This window comes from Trichomycterus rosablanca, chromosome 1 (genome assembly GCF_030014385.1).
Source record: "Trichomycterus rosablanca isolate fTriRos1 chromosome 1, fTriRos1.hap1, whole genome shotgun sequence".
Lineage (NCBI taxonomy): Eukaryota > Metazoa > Chordata > Actinopteri > Siluriformes > Trichomycteridae > Trichomycterus > Trichomycterus rosablanca.
In genome coordinates, this window is record NC_085988.1 from 67,475,018 (window position 1) to 67,483,998 (window position 8,981).

Consider the following 8,981-nt stretch of genomic DNA (forward strand, 5'->3'; position numbering starts at 1 on the left):
CATCTAAATTTGAAATGGCTTTTATGGACTATAAATACAAGCAAAAATCTTATTGACACCCAGAGTTAAGATTTCCCACCGAAAGAAATCATCCGTCCATCCAATAAAAACTCTAAAACTCTAAAAAAAATTCTTTGAGCGTTCATAGTTTTCAGTAATATTGACACTGGTCACCAAAAATGCACTACTATGTTATTGTATTGAATGTGTGGGTGTGCTTAGTCAGTGCTCCTCCTTTACACCTTCACAAACAAAGTTTCCAGGTTTCTTGTCAAATTTGGCAGGTAAAAATTCAAAGCTTGCGAGGTGTAATTTTTGTATTACTGCTAAAGAGCTTTCATTACACACAGTACTCAAATATTCAGAAGAAAAAGCTCTAAGACTAAATAGCTTTTAATCATATCTCTAAACATAAGTAGGCTGCACAGCAAGGCAGTAAAACAAAGAGTTTAGAAAGAAGTCCTAACAAGTCATGACCGAAGAAGAGAAGAGGACAGTACAGAAAATAGCAATCAAAATTGTATGTATGCTTGAGCTCAAGTGACAGTAGAATGCAGTTGAAAAGCTGTCTAACCGTTTAAAACAGCTCTTCATGTCACCTGAAATTGTAATGAGAGATCATTACTAGACAAAGAGGGTCAGAGGGGAGAAGAGAGTACAAGAGAGGAAAGAACAGAAAAGAGAAGGTACAAGGCAAATTTAGTTACTTTAGCTAAGTTACTAGTGTTACTATTAAATGTTCTTGACCAGGATCTGAAATAGTTTATATATATACTGTATATACAGTATATATATATATATATAATTATAGTAAGTTATATATATTATTAATAATTTAATGACAAAATAACAATACTACTGTCAATACAATTACAAACAATATGCTTTACAAAAAGTACAATTAGAATGAAAAATTAAAGACAAAGTAAGATTAACAGAAGATTTAAGAAAAGTACATTGGTAATTTTCTTAAAATATTTGTGACACCTTAGATTTTGGGCTAGCTTTAGCTTCTAAAGGGTGGGTTTTAGACAGACTTTGGGCTGGGTATTTTTTGCCAGACCTGGCAATCCTGATAGCCAAACCATGACACTTCTTCATCCACTTGTTTAGGTGAACTGCTAAACCTGTTTGTAGCTAGCTCATTTTGTAGCTACTGGTTTGGTGAATAGCCCGCTAGCTAGCCAGCTCCAGACTAGCTATAGCTGATTTGTTGCTCGTCACTGGAGTTGGCTTTTTGGATAGGTATAAACTAATTTTACAGAAGGCTGACACAAGTAGTTTTATTTAGTTAGCTAGGTAAATCTTAGTTAGTCTATTTAGTTAGGTTGCGCTGGACCCCCCTAAAAAGTAGATGCTGTAATTGTGCTTAAAATTAAACTGGGCTTATATTATACAGTATATCATTCTATTAATTCAGGTATTGAAACATACACCATGTCAGAAACAGGCACATTTAGGGACCACAAAAAAACTTTAAGTTAACATATAATGTTGTAAAATAGTAACTGCTACCTTTTGTATTGACTGTTATTGAGTTCTCGGGTGAATTTGTCACACTGAATTTCAGATTTCAGATCATCAAACAAAGCATGATTTAACAAAGTGAGCTTTAACACAGAATGAACAGATAAAAAACAGCTTTAAATGAACAAATCAGGGTGCAAATATTTGCTTTGTTAGCTAACTGGGATTAAATCTTGCCTTCTGCTGCTAATTAGTTTGATTAGTTGTCCAAAAAAAACCTAACAATTAATTAAATTAGAAAAAAAACAACAACCACAGGGTGACACAGCAAGAAGGGGCCTGCATGGGTGAACTGGCAACCTGTCCAGGGTGTTTTCTGCCTTTCACCAAATGAATTAGACCAACACGACCTTGACTAGGATAAAGTGGTGGTAAAACAGACAATTAATTAATGAATGATTAATTACATTGTTTGCTAAACTCTATGTATCTATTGGTTTTATCACCGGTACTCAGAAAAAGGATTAGTTATGATGAAATAGAAGAGCCACCATCCAACTGTTGTACAGAGTATTTGAACATTTGCAAATATTACATCATAACGGCCATTGCTGGGTAAATCCACTGGATCAAAACATTTTAGTGTAACCGGATGCACCACTGCACTTAAATCTGCAGTAAGTGAGGAAGCTTGAAGACAGGCAGGTCTGTTTTAGTAAGGCAGAGGAAACGCTGGAATTGAGTCACACAGCCCTTAGAGTCAAGATTTAAACCAGGTCAAACACATTACTCTGAAGAGGAAATTATTTTTGGATTTACCTCAGGGATGAAGCTGTGATCATTCTTAGCTGTCATTGTTTTTTCCACTCATGTCTATTTATTAAATCAGCTTTTAAACTTCTCTCATGCCAACAGAGTCCATAGAGCTGGATAGCAAAACTCTGCTTATCTACTTCAGTGTTTCCTCTCATTCATGATAAATCTATGTTGATTTCATGTCAGACAGATTTAGACAGAATCTGAAGGTTTGCAAGTATGAAAACATTTATACAGTCCACTGCTGCATCAAGAAATTGAACCTGAAATGCAGTTCAACAGAGATAAAGCTGTGCATCAATTCTATGCAGAAATGCTGCAGTTTTTTGGCCCCAAGCTCATCCACAGGAGAGTGGAAATGTGCGCTGTGTTCAAATAAGTCTGTGTTTTATTTTGTTTTCGAGAAAACAGATGTTGAGATCTTAGTATCAAAGCTGAAAAGTACCATCCTGACTGTTATCAGCAAAAGGTGCAAAAGCATTCATCTGTCATGATATGGGGGTTCATCAGTGCCAACGGCATGGGTGACTTGCATATGTGTGAAGGCACCACTGATGTGGAGGCCTATATTGGGATTTTAGAGAGAGGTACGCAGCCATTCAGGTGGCATCTTTTGCCAGGAGGTCCATGGTTGTTATAACTATGCCAGAACTTATTCTGCATGTGCTGCAATACTGTTTATAGATACAGTGTGTGTGTGTGTGTGTGTGTGTGTGTGTGTGTGTGTGTGTGTGTGTGTGTGTGTGCTTGACTGGACTGCCTGCAAATCTGTCCATTACTGAACATTTATGGCACATGATGAAGTAAAGAATCAGACAACAGTGACAGACTTTTAAAACTGGCTAAAATTTTACCTGCAAAACTGCAACAATTAAAAGTATAATTCATAGGAAAGATCATGTAACATAGTAGTAAACATAGTAAACGTCCCGATTTTTTTTTACTATGTTGTAGGTATAAAATTCGAAATTTGTTCATATTTAAAAAACACAATGAAGTTAATCTGTGAAGGCAATGGAAATGTTTTCTTTATACAGTTATCAGTTAAATAAAGATTCAAGAGAATCAACAAATGACAGATTCCACAAAATATCAAAACTAGAAGTGACAAAGTGCCAGTCTCTGTGTGTTCTGGAGCATGACGCTACTAAAGAGATCTGTTCCTTGTGAATGATAGCAGAGACATTTTTACAGTTATTTACACAGCCCAGACTTGAAATTGGTGTTGGGCAAGCACATTAGATTGCAGTGCTGCTTCCTTTCATATAAACCAGCTTTAACAACACAATAATACATTAGTTTACAGTTTATTATTGTAGTTAGAAATGCTCTCGCTGTAATAAAATAATGTACTTATCATGGGAAAAAGTTTTCACTACAGCATCTATGAGGATTGAAAAATAAGAGGGTCAGATGTGGCCTTGGAGTGCTTTAGTAATGTGAAATTTGCTGCCTGTGTGTCTTAAAAGGTTAAAGTGAAGACCAGACCATCCTGGTAGCTTGGTCTACATACACTGATCAGCCATAACATTAAAACCACCTCCTTGTTTCTACACTCACTGTCCATGTTATCAGCTCCACTTACCATATAGAAGAACTTTGTAGTTCTACAATTACTGACTGTGGTCCATCTATTTCTCTGCATGCTTTGTTAGCCCCCTTTCATGCTGTTCTTCAATGGTCAGGACCACTACAGAGCAGGTATTATTTAGCTGGTGGGTCATTCTCAGCACCGCAGTGACAATGACATGGTGGTGGTGTGTTAGTGTGTGTTGTGCTGGTTTGAGTAACAGACACAGCAGCGCTGCTAGAGTTTTTAAATACTGTGTCCACTCTCTGTCCACTCTATTAGACACTCCTACCTAGTTGGTCCACCTTGTAAATGTAAAGTCAGAGACGATCGCTCATCTATTGCTGCTGTTTGAGTTGGTCATCTTCTAGACCTTCATCTGTGGTCACAGGACACTGCTGGCTGAAAATCTTTGGTTGGTGGACTATTCTCAGTCCAGCAGTGACAGTGAGGTGTTTAAAAACTCCAGCAGTGCTTCTGTGTCTTAGCCACTCATACCAGCATAACACACACTAACACACCACCACCATGTCAGTGTCACTGCAGTGCTGAGAATGATCCACCATCTAAATAATACCTGCACTGTGGTGCTCCTGGGAGAGTCCTGACCATTGAAGAACAGCATGAAAGGGGGCTAACAAAGCATGCAGAGAAACAGATGGACTACAGTCAGTAATTGATGAACTACAAAGTGCTTCTATATGGTAAGTTGATCTGATAAAATGGACAGTGAGTGTAGAAACAAGGAGGTGGTTTTAATGTTATGGCTGATGTTACTTGGTCTATATATGACCACTTAGCTTGCTATAACAAAAATTGGTCTAGTCCTCTTTTACCATCAGTAAGTGTAAATGTTCCAGACCAAAACCTGTAGAAATGCCAGCTCGAAGATCTGGTTTGTTAAACGTGTTGCTGTGTGACGCAGTTTGGCTGGAATTTAACGGCTATTTGGCTCTTGCTGTCAAACAAGGACCTCAGAGATGTCAAATGTTGTAGAGAGGTGGCAGAAACTACACTCTGCAGAGTACTGGCAGCGAAAATGATCTTTGCTAAATAAGGGCAGAAATGATGAGAGTAGTTTGGATGTGTCTTGGGAGCTGCTTATTATCATCTGACTGCAGGCTGTCCTATAAAGAAAGGTATGACTGTATTTAGAGTTACTGGGCACAGGGCAATTTCCATTCTTTAGCCTGTATTTCTTCTTGGATATTTTTTTTGTGGCAGGGTCGTGGCCATCCCCACAGACATCCCCAGAACACTAATCCATCACAGGGCCACAGCCAACCCCAGACATAGCCAATCATGTTTGTATGTAGCACTGCTGGGGATTCAAAACCTGGATCCCAGCCGTAGTGGGCTAGCATGATTTACTGCTGTGTCACCTGGGCACCTAAAAAAAAGACCTAAATGTAAATATATGCTCAGTTTTTTTTTTCTCTTGAAAATATGCATTCTTGTTTCTGTGGCTATTTTACCACTGTACACAATGAGTTTTATTTGCTTTAGTCACTGGATGCTTCTGTGGAAAGTTAAATTTTAGTTTGTATCAGTTCATCTTAGAAGAACTTCAGCCCAGACAAATCGGTGGCGTTCTAGATGTTGTTGATGTATGGCTTCTACTTATAGTGCAGTTTGATATTATAGTCTATCCCTACATATATTTAGAAAATTCCATCAAGTTAATAAAGCAAAACATTAAAAATCTTTTATGTGCTGTTTTCAATGTATTACACATAAAAGACAATTTACAAACCCCTGCTTCTTTTTATTTGCATTTTAATTACAATCCCATTTAATTACCATTAGTTAGGATGGTATATTGTCAGCCTGTCATTAAGAGAAACACCACCCATCAAATGATTATTGGTGTGTTCTAATTTTATTATGATGAGATAATCATCAGTCAAGCATTTTAAGGTGCATAAAAACATATGTAGCCCTAATTTGTCCTGGTGGTGGGTAATTACAGGCAACAGGGTGCCCACCATGGTAGACTATTTAAATTGGCATTGCCTAATTATTAGAAAATTAACCAACTGTGGTCACATTCATGCCATATGCATTCACCATTAATCTGAAGCCAGCTATTTTTAGTCTACTGATTGTAGTAATCATGGTAATAGGGTGAAATATTGTTCTAAACTGCCTCACTGGCATCTTTCTACTGCATGTTGTGTAAAAGGGCTGTGTGCCTATCTATGGGCAAAGTGTTCAAGGCAGGGCTAAGGGGGCTTTTGGATCAGTGTACATTGTACCTATTCATCTATTATGAACAAGCCTACAAATAATGGATGAGGCTTTTGAGTAACCCGAGGATGTGGTCAGTCGAATGATGGAAAGAGTACTAGAAATTTCCACTCTAATAGAACTGCTACTCCTGAAAACTAAACAAAACAAAACACAACAAAAACAAACCATATCTAACAGTAAAGTCTTCTGTAACTTCTGTAAAAATATTGGAACAATGAAATAAAAATCACCAATTTCTTCGTGTCCAATACCATTAACTTCATTTTAAATACATTTTACAAACACTGTATGGTCAAAATTATGTGAACCCCCCCTCGTCTAATTATTGATTTTAGTTGTTTCAGCCACACCTATTTCTAACAGAAAATTGTATGGTTGAAGCTTTGTGAAAACAGGGTGGAAAAAGAGCTTTCTGGTTCAGCATGACTGTGCACAAATTAAGATGCATAAAGACAAGGAATGACAAGTTTGGTGTTTAGGAATTCCAATAACCTGCACAAAGCTCTCAGCTCAAAGATTTCATCCCCATTGAGAACCACTTGGATGAACTGGAATGTTTATTGTGACCCAGGCTTTTCAATCTCAGTGTCTGACCTCACAAATGTCATTTTGACCAAATGGACACAAATTCCCACTAAAACATTAAGGAGAGCCTTTAAAGAAGGGTGGATGTTATAGATGCAAGGGCCACTCCATGTCAATGCCCATGTTTTTGGAATGGCAGCCAGGTAGCCACATTTTGGCAACATAGTGTATTTAAACAATATATCATTAATTTATTATTAATACAGTTTCGCCAACCACTTTATTCTAGTTAGAATCATGAGGGTCTAACTTCACCTGGAAACACTGCATGCAAGGCCAAAATACATCCTAATCTGTTGCAGGGAAACCAGTAACTCGGAATTATTGTGCAAGAGTACTTCAGAAGATTGTTCTCACTTGATACAGTTTATGTCTGCTTCAAGTAATGCAAACTAAATCTCTATTATGTAAAGAGAAAGCCATATATCAGTTCTATACAGACACATTATTTTCATTCTGCACACACAATAACAGTGTTACTATGTAGACACAGAGTGTATGGGCTTGACTTGCCTGTCTGCAGTCCAGATCTGTTTCCTAATTATAAAATGGTGCATTATTAAGAGCAGAAACAGACGACAGTGACCACAAACTGTTGAGTGGCTGAGTCTCATATAAAGTAAGAATGGCCAAAATTCCCACTTGCAAAACTGCAGCAGTTAGTGTCCTCACTTACCAAATGATAACAATGTGTATTTAATAGGAAAGGTGATGTAACATAGTGGTAAATATGTCTCTGTCCCAACAGGTTTGTGACAAATGTAATCACAATTTGGCACATAGTGGTGAGCATTGCACAATTTTTGTTTGTAAAGACTAAGCCTTAGGTCTAGCATCATTTTATACCCAAACATGTGGAATGTTTAACATTCTTATTTTGTTCCTTTCCAAACTTTGATGAGTGCGTTGAAGGCATCAAATTCAAAATTTGTTTTTACTTACAAAATACAATTAAGTTGGTCAGTGAAAACATTACAGATCCTTTCTTTGTATGTTTGTCAGTTAAATAAAGGTTTAAGAAACTTAACAAATGAGTTTTTTTCTGTTATTGCTCAACATTGGTCAATATGCATATGATTAAACATTTACATTGATAAAACAAAACCTCTTGCATGTGTTTATCATGTCATCAGATCAAACAGCAGTTTAAATCTCATCATCTATCTGCATATAATTTGCTCCTTTTCTTCTTTTTTTTCAATTATTCTACACTGTCTTGTATTTTTCTCCTTTCATCTTAGTGCCATTCACTTTTATTCTGACTATCCCCTGCATTTTCATCTCTAGTTGGCTACAGTAGCTAGTCCATCCATATATGCTGTTCCATGCACATACTGAAAAGTACCAGAGGGTCTGTAAGCAGAGGTGATGAAAGGACATTGACATTATTAAATAATGTGTACTATCAGTATTGGACAGGGAGAGGAATACAAGTTTCTTGTAAAGTACACCAACCAAAGGTTCTAAAGTAAAATCATAGCTGGTTGCTAATGGCCAGAACGTTTTTTTTTCCCTGACTGGCTATTACAGCCTGTAGAGTAGAGTAGTTTTTGGATTACGTCTCAATTATTTTTGCAAAACATGATGAAGCAATTTTAGTGTGTCCAGTTCTGCATGGTTAAAGAACAGGCAGGATGTTTGCCACAGATGTAACTTGACTTCTCAAAGAAAATTTTCATTCATTCATTCATTCATTCATTCATTCATTCATTCATTCATTCATTCATCACAGGGCAAACGAGCGGCATGGTGGCTAAGTGGGTAGCACTGTCGCCTCACAGCAAGAAGGTATTGGGTTTGATCCCCAGGTGGGGCGGTCCGGGTCCTTTCTGTGTGGAGTTTGCATGTTCTCCCCTTGTCCACGTGGGTTTCCTCCAGGTGCTCCGGTTTCCTCCCACAGTCCAAAGACATGCAAGTGAGGTGAACTGGAGACACTAAATTGTCCAAGACTGTGTTCGATATAACCTCGTGAACTAATGAATCTTGTGTAATGAGTAACTACCGTTCCTGTCATGAATGTAACCGAAGTGTAAAACATGACGTTAAAATCCTAATAAACAAACAATCACAGGGCAAACACACATTCACACACTCTCAGTTAGGGTAATTGTTAGTATCTGCAGTTGGTATAACTGCATGCCTTTGGAGAAAGCCTACATGGACACAGGGAGAACATGCAAACTCCACACAGAAAGGACTCTGGCTGCCCTGCCAGGGAATCAAACCCATGTCTTTCTTGCTGTGAGCCAACAGCTCTATCCACTGCACCACCAAGCTGCCCCTAAGGACATTT